General features: G+C 45.6%; 1 protein-coding gene across 1 annotated transcript in view; it reads left to right on the top strand.

Moving 5' to 3' along the window:
- CUX2 (cut like homeobox 2) overlaps window positions 1–13,994 on the top strand; it is a 274,563-nt gene that overhangs the window by 159,218 nt on the left and 101,351 nt on the right. The gene's annotated exons all lie outside the window — the stretch shown is intronic.

Raw genomic sequence — 13,994 nt, 5'->3', positions numbered from 1 at the left:
TTGGCTTATCCTTTTCAATAATTCTGCTTTAGGATTTCTAAATCTACTTCTGCTCAGCTATGAGGGCTAGAAACATGAGTTTCATTTTTCAAACAAAAACTGCTCTCTGAAATATAAGCAATAATCTCCCTGTCCCAGACCTAAGGCCTGCCTCTGTGGCATTTTAATGCTTTCCTCAATTATCCCCCTCCAAGAAAATAATCTTCTCCCCAAAACAGTGGAACATCTTCCTTTTAACTTAGGTCTGACAGATTTATTTCTTGCACAGCTTGACGGATGGAGGAGTGTGGTGAGATGTTTTCAGAGGGAGAGAACAATTTTGCCATAATTAGAAATTTGTTGGGTTGTTTTTTTTTTAAATTAAATGCAGTAGCAAAGCTGGATAAGGAGTGTATTGGTGCCACACAATCGGTTATTAGCAGTTGATCAGTTATCTTGGTGGATCGCTGTTGCTGGTGCGTGAAGCATGTGCAATAATAGGCCTCTTGATTAACAGATTTACATATCTTTTGAGGACCCAGATTCTGTATTCTTTTTCCTCTCTCTGCCATTGTAATAGACTCTATACATCTGCAAGATAAATGCACAATAAATTGCGGGCCTATGCACGTTTGGCTCTCTGAAAGTGTCTTGACACTGGGACAGCAAAAGCACTGCTCCCAAGAGTTGGCATAATTGATATGGTGGAATGTGCCACAGCAGGGTCTCAGGAGCAGCGGAGCTGTATGACAGAAGCTTTCTGTGGCCAGGTGAAATGGTAGCGTTTACCTATGACAGAATTATATGCAATGGAACCAGATTCATAATTATTATTTATTTATTTATTTATTTAAAAGATTTATATCCCACCCTTTTTCCAGAGAACTCAGGGCGGCTTACAAGAATAATCATAAAAAAGATTAAAACAGTAAATATATAAAATTAAAAAATTAGAATGAATAAAATCAAGTACAATTAGTTAACCAATTCAATTAAAAGCTCGTCTAAAAAGGATCGTCTTCACCTTAGCACAGAAGGACAAAAGCGAGGAGGCTAATCGCACTTCACTAGGGAGCGAATTCCACAATCTGGGGGCGGCCAACGAAAAAGCCATATTCTGTGTCTTTGCAAGAAGAACTTGTGAAAAGAATGGAGTAGTGAGTAAGGCCTCATCGGACGATCTTAGAGTCCGGGCAGGTTCATAGAGGGAGATACAGTCTAATTCACTGGGAGGTCCCAGCTGTGCCCTGCAGAATGTTGATTGCACTCCCTGTTCGGTTCAATCCATTTGGCAAAGATGCCCCTGTTGAGCCAGGGAGGTCCTTCGGGTGCACGGCTGGGTCACCAGAATTGATGATTGTGTCATAATTTGATGTCTGAGATCCCAGCTGTCAGAGCCTGGAAATGAAAAGTATCCAGAGGTCTCAAAGAGCAGGGCAGCGGCTCCATTCCCAATCAGCGCAGCATAAAAAGGTCTTTTTTACCCTGGGGTGTGTTTTTGGCTAGGCCTTGTTATGGCTTTCTTTGGGTTGTAGTCAGGGACATTGCTTTGGGGGGACTCGCAGGGGCAGACTCTGGGTCTTTTGTATTGGCCCCCAGATTTCAGTCCTTACCCTCCCCTTTATTAAAAAAAAAAAAACACTGTAAATTTGCATCTGTCTATCAGCACATGCAAATTTTCTGCAAATTTATGTTATGGGCTTGTGCTCCAAGTCTTCTAAGGAGCTAGCTATGCCTCCTGGTTGTAAGCCTCTCATTTGGGATTGTTTCTTTGTTTTAAATATGGGTGTATTTAATTTTTTGATGGAATTGTTTTATCATTTTTTAAAACAAAAATTAGATGCATTTTATGCTTGTAAACTGCTTAGAAGCCATTCTGGCATGAAAGTGGTATATAAATTAAATAAATAAGATAAAATAATGTTATGATTGTAAGAAACGTGGTTTTAACGTGGTTTTCCTTAAGGGAAAAACCCCCTATGAGACCCCAAAAATGGTCTCCTGTGGAAGACCCACGACAGAGACAAGTGTGAATCAGTTTTAAAAGCTTTTATTTCGTACTTGCAAGGACGGGTGTTCTACCAGAAGGCAGACACACCCAAATGACATTGGTACAAATCTTTTATCCCCTAGCCCGACGCTTAGGTTCCCTCCCCTGTTTTCCCCATTGGTCAGGTACTTCCAGGGTTCACAGCCTATCAGATCCGCCTGTCCCTGTCACATGAAACTCCTCCCCTGTTTACATCTCCCACTCCTCAGTTTTAGGCTACCTTATACCCTTATTTATTATTTTCCATATATGGTGTTTTACTCCCCTCCCTTGCACATTAATTAAGCAGAACATTCTCAGAACACTCCCATTACATCAAGCAAAGTAAAATTTCCCTATGACTCTGCCAAGCAAAACCCCCCTTTCTATATTAAAACAGACTTTGACTACAGATTGTCCAGATAGCCATCTTACTTCATTATCTGAGCATAAAAACACCTTTTAATCATTTAAGCGTAAATCCCCTTACTATTTTAAAATGGAGCTTGACCACAAGTTGTTTGGTTCTGCTGCTATGTTTGAACTTCAGACAGCCACGTCCTGTTCTAAGAAAAAGCCCCTTTTCTCTATCTACGTTAACTCCAGCCTCTATAGAATATCTATTACAAACAGTCTATCAATTTATTAAGCACTTATTCTTAACAATAAAGAATCACATATTATTTATCTTTAAAATATTTCTGAAAAAGCAACATAATATATACACTTCTCACATGATGATGATGATGATTTACCAATAACAGTTCTAAACTGCAAAGCTAATATTTTTTTCCTTCTCTCGTAAAACCAACAAAGACTGTTCTCGCTTAATGCCCTTTTTGACTAGAACTCTCTCCCAGAACAAAATGGCCACACCTTGATTAAAAGTTGGAAAGGCTGGCAGAGGACCTGATCAAATGCCCTTGTGTGGTCTGCAAGTCACCAGTTCCCTCCGGAAAGGGCCATAGCTCAGCGGCAGAGTGCATGTTTTGCATGCAAAAGGTCCCAGGTTCAGCATCCAGATCTCCAGTCTGTCCCGGCAAAAACCTCTTGGCCTGAGACTCTTGGAATGCCACTGCCAGCCAGTGTGTAGGCCAGCCTTGCCCATTATGACACCCTCAAGAAGTTTTGGACTACAACTCCCAGCATCCCTGACCATTGGCCATGCTGGCTGGGGCTGGTGGGTGTTGGAGTCCCACTAGGGTTGCCAGGTTCTTGGCCTGAGACTGATCCTGTATCTTTAGGAGAAGAGAAAGTCAGCCAAGTGCAGGTGTTCTTGCATCTCTGTAATGGGAAAAACCACAAGGTGGAATTCTTCCTTTCCCCTGCACAACTTTTAAAGATACAGAAGGCCTCCTGGTTGTGGCCTCCAAGAGGTCTTCTGTATCTTTAAAAGTCCTGCAGGGGGAAGGGAGAATTCCACCTTGTGGTTTTTCCCATTACAGAGTTGCCAGAACACCTGCACTTGGCTGACTTTCTCTTCTCCTAAAGATACAGGATCAGTCTCAGGCCATGGACCTGGCAACCCTAAGTCCCACACATCTGGAGGGCACCAAGTTGGGAATGTTAGTGTAGAGGATCCTGAGGAATATGGGCCAGTGGTCTGACGTAGAATGACCCAGCTTCTTATCTTCCATCCTGGTGTGAACTCTCAGTCTGAGCATGTCTGTGGCCAGGTAAGTTTGGGTTATTGGTGGCCTGCGAGAAGCCCATCAAGATGCAGTCATGAAGGGGGTGCATCCTCCCCCTGCCCTGGTGAGAGTCCCAGCCACCAGTTTTCTTATTGCAGCTGCACGCCTCCCCTCCATCCGACCTTGATCTGCAGCATATTCACAGTCCAGATTACAGCAGATCAGATTTGACTGCTTCTCCTGAGCTTGACAGGTTTTCTGTTTACATCCGGCAGAGGCAAGAACAATGGGCGTCTGTCTGAGAAAACAAGGAAACAATGTGGAATGTTCCTGCTTTCCCTCAGTCACTTTGTTGGGCATCTTGTCCTGGTTGCCGGCTCCTGGCCTTGACGGAGATCAAAGAGGAAAATGATGGCATGTGTGTGTTGGGGGGGCGGGGGAGCACATTCACATGCACACAGACAAAAACCCATTTAGCATCAAACTGTCTGGGGTGCATGGATAGTGCCCAGTGTTTAGTGAATAGCTCTGGCATGGATCGTTAGCCTATAAATCAAAGCTGCCATTGCCGCTGGGTGCTCTCTTTTTGTTTAGGAACTTCATAATACTACTAATGAAAGAATTTTCAATGCATACACAGGGTGAGCGTCTGACTCTTCTTGGGTGGTTGAGTGGATTTCTGTAAACTGCCATCTTTGGGCTTACCAAACCATGTTTAGACCCCCCTCTCTTTTGCAGTCTTTGTTTAGTCTTCCAATAACCTAATTGTGCTTGCCTCGCAATTGTTATAGTGGGACGTTCCACTATTGTACCTGAAAAGGTTTGATATACACGAGGGGAGAGGGTCAGGCCATTGCTCCATCTAGCTCTGTATTGTCTGAACTGATTGGCAGCAGCTCTCCGGGTTTTGGGGCAGGAGACTCTGACAGCCCTGCCTGAGATGCCGGGGTTTGAATTTGCAAAATTCTGCATGCAAACCTACGGCCCTTACACTTTACAGTGTTGAAGGGTCAAACTACATGTGATGTGATGGTGAGAGATTTGTGTGTTTGAACCACGATGGAGAAAAAAATGATTTCCGTTCCCCTCCAGTTTCATAGGCTATGAAGCTGGGTGCATGTGTGTGGAATTTAAGCGATTGACAAAGGGTGCAAAAGAAGACAAAGCTGGTAGAGAACATTGACAGCGATTATGCTTCTGGGCGTCCCAACATCTGGAGAGTGCTGTTTCCCCACCACCATCACTTTATGACTCCCTAGAATGAAAGGAGGAAACATTGCCATCCCTCAGAACTGGCTTTAAGAACAATGCTATACCACCAGCATTACCATGAAGCCAATCCAGAGTGAGGCCAGTGTCTCCTATCATCACCCTGGGAGCTATGGAGTGGCGGGCAGCAGCCGCTGGGACTCCTAGGAGTGCAGCTGCTACTGAAACCATGAAAGAGATGGTGGCAGCAAAAAAAGAAAAGAAAGGTGAGCTGGGGAGGGAGGAAACTTCCTCTCCCCTGGTCCCTGATTGGCTAGGCTGCCTGAAGCTGCATGGAGCTGAAGTCCAACAGCATCTGAAGATGTGCCCCATCAGTTCCCCATCCTGACATAGATGAACAAAATTGTTAACATAGCAATTCTGGGAGGAAGGTTGGGGTATAAATTTAATTAATAAATAAGATTAGGCGTCATCAGGCAATGGGGAACTAGAGATTATTTAATTCATGTGTTTCTTGCCACCACACAATTTGAAAGTTACTACCTTGAGGGAATCTGTGAGTCAGGCACCAATGACTGTTAAGATCACTTATGGCACACAGTGCATATTTTGCCCCAGAGAACGCCACATCCTGCCTGACTTTGCATCATCCCCCCCCCCCAGTGAACCTTGGGTGCAGGTTGCAGGAGGTCCTGCTCAATCCTAGCTCCTGTGTTCCCGCCAGGTATTCTGCACATGGTTTTCCTGCTGAGAAGAAAAGGTTTTACATCTTAATAAATAGTAGTCCTTGCAACAGTCCTGTCGGGTAGGGCATGCTAGTATTATCTCCATTGTGGAGATGCGGAGGTGGCTTGGAGTAAGATAGAGTGGCTTGTATTGAAAGGCCACCTGTTGCATTTGTGTCTGAGCTGAGATTTAAGCCCCTTTATTACAGCTCTTGCTGATTACAAGAGTTAGGTGTGGTTATTATTTGATGTGGAGGGTAGATACTTCACACATGCTCTGAGACACTCTTTATCTCGCAACTCCATCATGTGTTCTGGGGCTGAACCTCAGTACACTCCAGGTCCCAAACCCTTGTTTGTGTCTCCTTTAGGAGTCAGCAGGCCATGTGGCACAGCCTTTTGGAGACAATCCTCCTCTCTCCCCATCGGTGATGATCTTCCCTTAATCTAAAATGGAATCTCTGGCTTTGGGTGCTTTATCAAAACGGTTGTAATGGGATCTCGAGAAGGATAGCGATTTTCAGAAGCGTGTTAGATGTTCCTTTCAGGGGAAGATATGAAAGTTGTTTTTTGGGGGGAGACGAACAAGAGTTGGAAACAAGCGATGCTATCAAGTGTATTACACAAGCGGGAACTGCATGCGCTCCGCAGCTTGGAGAGGAAGGCCGACCGTGCAAATGCAGAACTTCATTCATCCACTCCAGTGGCTTTTTCAGCCCTTGATGACACATTGATAAGACCCAGTGTAGATGCCAGGGCCATTGCTAGGCTGCATTAACAGAAGTATAGTCTCCGAATCACGTGAAGTACTGGTTCCCCTCTATCTGGCACTGGTTAAGCCTCATTTTGAATACTGTGTCCAGTTCTGGACACTGCACTTTAAGAAGGATGCAGACAATCTGGAATGGGTTCAGAGGAGGGCAAAGTGGATGATCAGGGGATGGGAAACAAAGCCCTGTGAGGAGAGACTGGAAGAACTGGGCATGTTTAGCCTTGAGAAGAGAAGACTGAGGGGAGATATGACAGCACTCTTCAAGTACCTGAAAGGTTGCCACACAGAGGAGGGCCAGGATCTCTTCTGAGCCAGGACACAAAATAATGGGCCCAAGTTGCAGGAAGCCAGATTTCAGCTGAACATCAGGGAAAACTTCCTGTACGACAATGGCACCAACGACCTTGGGAGGTGGTAGGCTCTCCAACACAGGAGACCTTCAAGAGGCAGCAGGACAGGCACTTGTCGGGGATGCTTTAACTTGGATTCCTGCATTGAGCAGTTGGCCCCTTCCAGCACTATGATTCTGTGAGATAGGCCCATGACACACACGTGCATATGCCAATTTATATTTATTGACGCAGATTTAGGTCTCTGAGCCAATTAAGCTGGCAGGTGTCTGGGCTCTGACCGGCAGTGCACTTTGCAGCATGTTCAGTAGACATGGAAGAGAAGTGTTTTTTAAAAAGAAAAGGGGGGAGGGAAGGGCAGGCAATGTGGGGCTCATAACAAAAGACAACACCGGAGCTTCAGACCACCCCCTAACCCAAGATGTGGGGAGCCCTTTCCAGCCTGAAGGCCACATTTCTTCATGCGGAAGCTTTCAGGGGCCATACGTCAGTGGTGTGTGGGTCCAAAAGGAAAAGTGGGCAGAGTAGTGGATGAAACTCTTGCCTTTGTGCTGTAGAGCTATTCTACATGTGCAAACTTGTCTTTCCATCTTACATCAAAGCATGTTCACCACCCAAGAGCACATTCCAGCTGGAGAAAGCACTCCAGGGGAGCGCTGAGCATGGCTGGCGTGGCCTGGGGCGATGGGATGGCTGGGGAGATTACTGAGGGCCAGGTATAGAGACCCGGAGGGCCGTATTTGGCCCCCTGAGCCTGAAGCTCCCCCCTCCAGTGCAGACATAACACTGCTTAATCAGCTGGCCACGGTTAGGTGGTTGAGAGTGGCCCTTGAGCTCACATACTCCCCCCTCATAAAAAAGCTGCCTTGTGGCAGGGCAGGCTATTTGCCTGTGTAGCCCAGTGTTGTCTACTCTGACTGGCAGCAGCTCTCCAGGATCGCAAGCTGTTTTCTGACCCTTTCCAGTGGAGATGCCAGGGATTGAACAGGGACCTTCTGTGAGCAAAGCTGTTGCTCTCCCACTGAGCTACAACCTTTCCTTCTTCCTTTCAGTTTCACAACTAAGTAGGACTGGGACACCCCAAATTGTGAACTCCTCCTCCCCCCTCGAAAGAAGCAACGAAAGTCGGTTTGTGGAGGGCACAGCTCCTCTTGAGCAGGCCCTTCTTCAAACGGGGGTTTACAGCTGTTCTGTCCCCTCCCTGAAAGTTCCCCCACCCACACGTGTTCATGGGAGGGGGGCAAAGGGGGCAATTGCCCCCTTGAAAGAACCATAATTCTCAGATCCCCAGATCTTTACATATATAAAAAAGAGTAAGTTCCCAGCCAGAGGCAGCTGGTGGCTCCATGTCACTGGGGCAGTGGAATCCACTCCAGGTTTTAGGCTGCAAGTTCGGACTAAAACCCAGAGCAGATTACACTACCCCACTGACATGGAGCCACTATTATTTATTTATTTATTTATTTATTATTTGTTACACTTTTATACCGCCCCATAGCCAAAGCTCTCTGGGCAGGTTACAACATAAAAGCAATATACCATCACATTTGGTACAATTGATAGTAAAAGAAAACGAGTATATCACATTTTAAATAAGCATAACTGAACAATAAATTGCAAGCAATATACATATCTTCAAAAACAAAATATAACAATTACAAAAATAAAAGAAAACCATACATCACGTTATCAAACATAAACCGAACAATAAATCTCAAAGAATATACAGTTCATCAAAAGCAGAACAAAAAAACCCAAAAGAATAACAATTGTAAAATATGTCTAATAACAGTTATAAAATATGTCTCAAAGTTCTCTACTGTCCTGTTGTGCTTCTCCCCACCTAACCACCATCTTCCATAACCAGTAGGACTATAAACATTTATTCCATTGTCCTCTTTCTCCAAGACACCCCAAAACGACTCCAAGTGCGACGCTAAGTTGCTAAATCCCAGTTTTCAGGAGGGACAAGCGGCATCCCTAAATCTAAAATGGATTCAGGTGTACCTTTGCCACAGTGGTCGAATGGCCCATGGTTAGCTCTGAACCAGTGTGGCCACTGTGGTTTGAAGGAAGCTTGCCGTCTTGTCATTAACGCTGGTGGGTGCAGGCATGATGCATTTTGGTTCGTTCCAAAAATGAAAGGGAGATGAGAGTTGGCACACAACAGCAGAGGAGCGTGTCAACCCACGGGGTATCCCTCCCTTCTGCATGTGACCAGGCAGGGTTGCGCGTGCACCATGATGATACAGGGTGTGTGTGTTTGTTTGCAGCCTTTGTTGTTAACCTGGGATGCTGGGGCATGATGCTTTGGGCACATAAAGCCAACTCTGGCACAACTGTACTGGCTACCAGTTAGTTTCCGGGCTCAATTCGAAGTGCTGGGTTGTAACCTATAAAGCCTTATATGGCTCCGGCAGTACTGTAGTGGCAAATTCAGAAGTGCCGGGTCCCTTCATGATAGTCAAAGTCACTCCCCCACTCGCTTTTTTGCTGCTGGGTTGAGAAAGAGATCCTTGTTAATGCCTTCTCCCACAATAACATATGTCCCTAGAAGCCAAGAAGTATGAAAGGGGGGAGTGTTAGCTACTGAAAAGAGTCTTCTCAGTGGCAGCCTCACCTCCTTTCACTCTTATTGGTTCCAATCAGCAGGGAAGGACAAGGAAGCATGTTAGAAGACTCTTCTCGGTGACTCCCTTTTTGGGCTGATTGACTCGTGGGATGCAAGAGACATAAGGATATTTCTGGGACCCTGCTCCCGAAAAAGTAAGGGGTGTAAGACTCCCTGAGACCCTGGACGACTATACCCCTGGGCTCAGGACCCCAATCCCTCAAGGACCACTTCTCCCCATATGAGCCGACCTGGACCCTGCATTCAGTATCGATGCCCTTCGTGTGCCCCTTCAGGGGGAGGTGCAGAGGGTGGTAACACGAGAACAGGCCTTCTCAGTGGTGTCTCCCCCCTGTTTATGGAACACTCTCCTCAGGGATGCATGCCTGGTGCCATCATCATCTATCTTTAGGCGCCAGGCAAAAACATTCCTCTTCTCCCAGGCATTCAGCTCTTAATTTTGGAGGGTTTTTGGAAGGCTTTTGATTTTGTAGCCTCTTTTAGCGGGTGGGCTGTCTCACTGCATTTTAAATTTATGTAATGTGTTTTTAAACTTTTTGTTTGTTTTAGTTTTTTTATATTGGTTTTCATCTTTTTATTGATTCCAAGTTGCTTTGGGTTCACTTTTATGTAGCAAAACGACTCATAAATTTAAATAAATAAACAAATATTGCTCTACTCATTTGCCTCTTATTGCTCTGATTATACCAACTTGCAGAGGCGTGTGTGTATGTGTATGTATATATACACATACCTCTTTACTTTGGCCTTCAACACCTGAGATGTGAACCCAGCCTATTTTCTGTGACGTTGTTTAGGTTGTTTTTACTGTTTTTAATTATGTATTTAAAATGGTTGTAACCTTTGTGTGAAGGGCAGGTAATAAATACTACTGCTACTACTATTACTACTACTACTAATAATAATATAAGAATGAATGAATGCTTCTTGTACACTGAAAACATTCACTTTCTGAGCAGGTAAGACTGACTTATGCGGGATGCTTATTTTTGCATGAGTTGCTATGCTGGCTGTCCATCCTCTTTAGAAGGAGGCAAGCCCAGAGCAGGGGATCCTGCAGGGGTGCAGCGGGTAGCATTCTCTGAAGCTAGGTGTTGCTGTAGCATCTCTCTGTAGCAGAAGGGGATGAGTGATCCAAACCTATGCAACTCAGGGATGTAGTATAATTATTTGGGAATGACTGACTTGGTGGCTTTACTCTCTCATGTGTGGAACCCAGGCAGCTGAAGCTGTGAGGTTGCCCTGTGCACCCCTGTCCTGCCCACTACACAAATGCATCGTTAAAAGCAAAATTGTCCCCCTGCTTCCAGGGCCATGCCATTTGTGGGACGTGCCGCAAGGTCGTTAAAGAAAGCTGCTGACTCCTGCTTCTTGCTCCCCGTCTCCATCTGTATACTCAGGGGGGGGCAATTCGGTTTTTATCTGCTTTTTCTCCAATATTTTTTTATATCTAACAGTGAAATATTTATACGCTCCAATAAAAGGCGGAAAGCTTGCAATCTCTCTCAAATTCATTGGAGACTGAGAGGAGCTTCATTGTATGAATTTAACACCCAGCCGTGACCCCTGGTAATTGACTCCATACATCTTTAGCATCAAGAATTTACATAATACGCAGGGAAATGATTGATGGCTCCTGGAAGCCGGCCTGTCTGCTGAGAGGCCATGTGCATGGCCATCCGTCTTGCGGGCTGCGGCCTGTCTCACCCTGCCCTGCATTGCAAATGTGGCAGTGACACCGGGCCTCTTTATGTCACCTTCCCTCATCCCCACCATCAAGGAGAGACATTTCCCCCTCCCTTTTAAAACAACGGGATACTCTCTCCCTAACAGTACCCACGGCAGCAAGGAAGATACGTCAAACTTGGGGGAGTGCAAGAACCAAGGGCTGTATACATTTAGGCGCCAAGCCCGGAAAGTGTTTTGCAGTTAGCAGGACAGACGAGTTCTGCAATCTTATCCCTTGGGGTTTCTCTGGTAGGCCTGACGGTGAGGCTCTAGCACAAGTGGTAACGTCAGGTGACATATTTTGGACTTGGTTAAGAGCCAGTGTGGTGTAGTGGTTAAGTTGTTGGACTACGATCTGGGAGACCAGGGTTCGAATCCCCACACAGCCATGAAGCTCACTGGGTGACCTTGGGCCAGTCACTGCCTCTCAGCCTCATGAAAACCCTATTCATAGGGTCACCATGAGTCGGAATCGACTTGAAGGCAGTACATTTACATTTTTTTAAGGGTGGCTGAGTAGGAGATGAATAGGTTCAACTTAGAGCCCAAAACACGTTTAGGACGTTTTCCTGCATAAGGCCTGATTCATTTCTTTTCAACGTTTTTAATCTCAGGCATTCTGGCACCCCAAAACTGGCTTACCCAGTTTAAATAATCGTAATTAATACCATGTAAAATTAGCGGTACTAATCAAGCAAGTACAATCAAAATCCTAACATACGAGAACAGCCGCTTGTATTGCTCTGTAGCATAGGGCTGAGGAATCTGTGACCTCCGGATGTTGCTGGACTCCCGCATGGCCCATAGGCAGGAATGAGGGGAGTGGGAGTCCAAACAGTGCCTGGAAGCCCACAGGCTGTCCATCCCAGCTGTGTAAGCCTACAGGCTAAAGAGCCAACTTGCCACTGTCTTTCAAAAGGTGGGCAGAGATTGGGCCAGGCAGGCCTTTCGCAGAAGGACACACATAGTTGCCACAACTAAAAAGCCCCTGTCTCTCACAACCACTTTCCTTGGCTCTGAAGGAATGAAATAAAGGGTGAATGCACAAGATTACTTCGGCCCTGTATTTATTACTTAGGTGAGGGTGTCATTTGGTTTCCCCATGTGCACCAAAACGTCTTTCTTCTCTCTCAGCATTCCTGGGCCGTGAACACAAGCATGCTGCGGCCTAGCCTTGTGCAAGGAGCTCCCACCCCATTTTTCTCCTCACAAGCATGCTGTGGCCTGGCCTTGTGCAAGAAACCCCTGCCTCAATTTTTTCCTCACAAGCATGCTGTGGCCTAGTGTGTGAGGAGCTCCCACCCCAATTTTCTCCTCACAAGCATGCTGCGGCCTGGTCTCGTGAGGAGCCTCCACCCCAGTTTTCTCCTCACAAGCATGCTGTGGCCTAGCCTTGTGCGAGGACCCCCATACCACCCTGTTTCTCTTCAGGTGCTTAGTTTATAGTTCTAAATCAGTGTTTTAAATGCAGAAAAGAACACCTAACACAACAGCAAATGAGGAAAGGATTAAATGAACAACATCACTGAACATATGCTACATCATGGCGGTCCTAGGCTTCTGAAGGCATGCTGGCGATGGTTTTGAGTGCAGTCCCTGGTGTTTCTGAAAGTCCTCTTTTTATAGATGTATCCAATCTCTTTGTGCCTGTTTTACATCTTTTTTGAAGAAGATAAAATTCCATATTGCCTTAATGGGTTTCACACATGTTGGTTTGTGCCCTCCAAAGCCAGCATGATATGAATCCATAATTCTTTAATGAAACATTTTCCTGTGCTTGAAGTGAACTGTGCTTGATTTACAAGGCTGTACAGAAAAGGTCAGTTTACTTAATCCTGGTGCTTTCATTACCCCACCTCCACCCCAAATTCTGCTGAAATTAAAAAGCCATCCAGATCTTTTAAAAGCTTATTTATGAGCACTTGAAAGTTATACTTTAGATGCCTCCTTTCTCTGCTGATATGTATCAGCTGGTGGTGCCTTGGACTTGGGATTTTTAATATATATATATATATATATATATCATGCCGTGCAATATGGTGTTTTTTCACTATTTTGACACTCTTGCTGTGTTTTTCTTACAGCTACTGAAGAAAAAAGGAAAGGGGTTATTAAGAATATTGATCAGCCAAGTGCTCTGTTAATTTGAACCCCCATCTGTATTTGTTTACATAGAAAGCTCCCTAATCTGGATTTTATTTTTAGGGGGGTTGGCTATGTAACATATTCCCCCCTGTTCAAAATAGTCGGCCCTGCTGGAGTTGTCTGGCACTGTGTTAAAAAATCTGAGCCACAGTTCCATGTATGTGTGTGTGTATGCAATCCATGGTTGCTGTTGTTGTTAAATTTATTTATTACCCAGCCTTCAGCAGCAGGTCCCAGGGCAGGTTACAACAATTCAAAATTAAAAAGAGTTAAAACAAATTACTGGAATAGGGTGGGTCCTGAAAACACATATTTCAGGTGTCAAAGGGCAGGGTAAAGTGGTGTGGAAACCATCTAATGATGGTGCCAAACGCATCTCTGTGGGAGGGAATGGAAATGGACTGCCTTCAAGTTGATGCCGACTTATGGCGACCCTATGAATAGGGATTTCATGGTAAGCGGTATTCAGAGGTGGTTTACCATTGCCTCCCTCTGAGGCTAGTCCTCCACAGCTGGCTAGGGCCTGCTCAGCTTGCCACAGCTGCACAAGCCAGCCCCTTCCTTGTCCGCAACTGCCAGCTGGGGGCTCCTTGGGACTATGCAGCTTGCCCACGGCTGCACAGGTGGCAGGGCACTCTGGGGGTGATCTTTAGCTGGCCCTTGACACCCAGGAGACACGAGCGGGGATTTGAACTCCCAGACTCTGGACTCCCAGCCAGGCTCTCCTCCCCACTGTGCTATACCAACTGTATCTCTTTACCCTACCCTACCCTGGAAGAAAGTCACATTAGTTC

This window comes from Rhineura floridana, chromosome 19 (assembly GCF_030035675.1).
Source record: "Rhineura floridana isolate rRhiFlo1 chromosome 19, rRhiFlo1.hap2, whole genome shotgun sequence".
NCBI lineage: Eukaryota > Metazoa > Chordata > Lepidosauria > Squamata > Rhineuridae > Rhineura > Rhineura floridana.
Note: the sequence above shows the minus strand (reverse complement) of the source record. Positions and strands in the feature narration are given on the sequence as shown.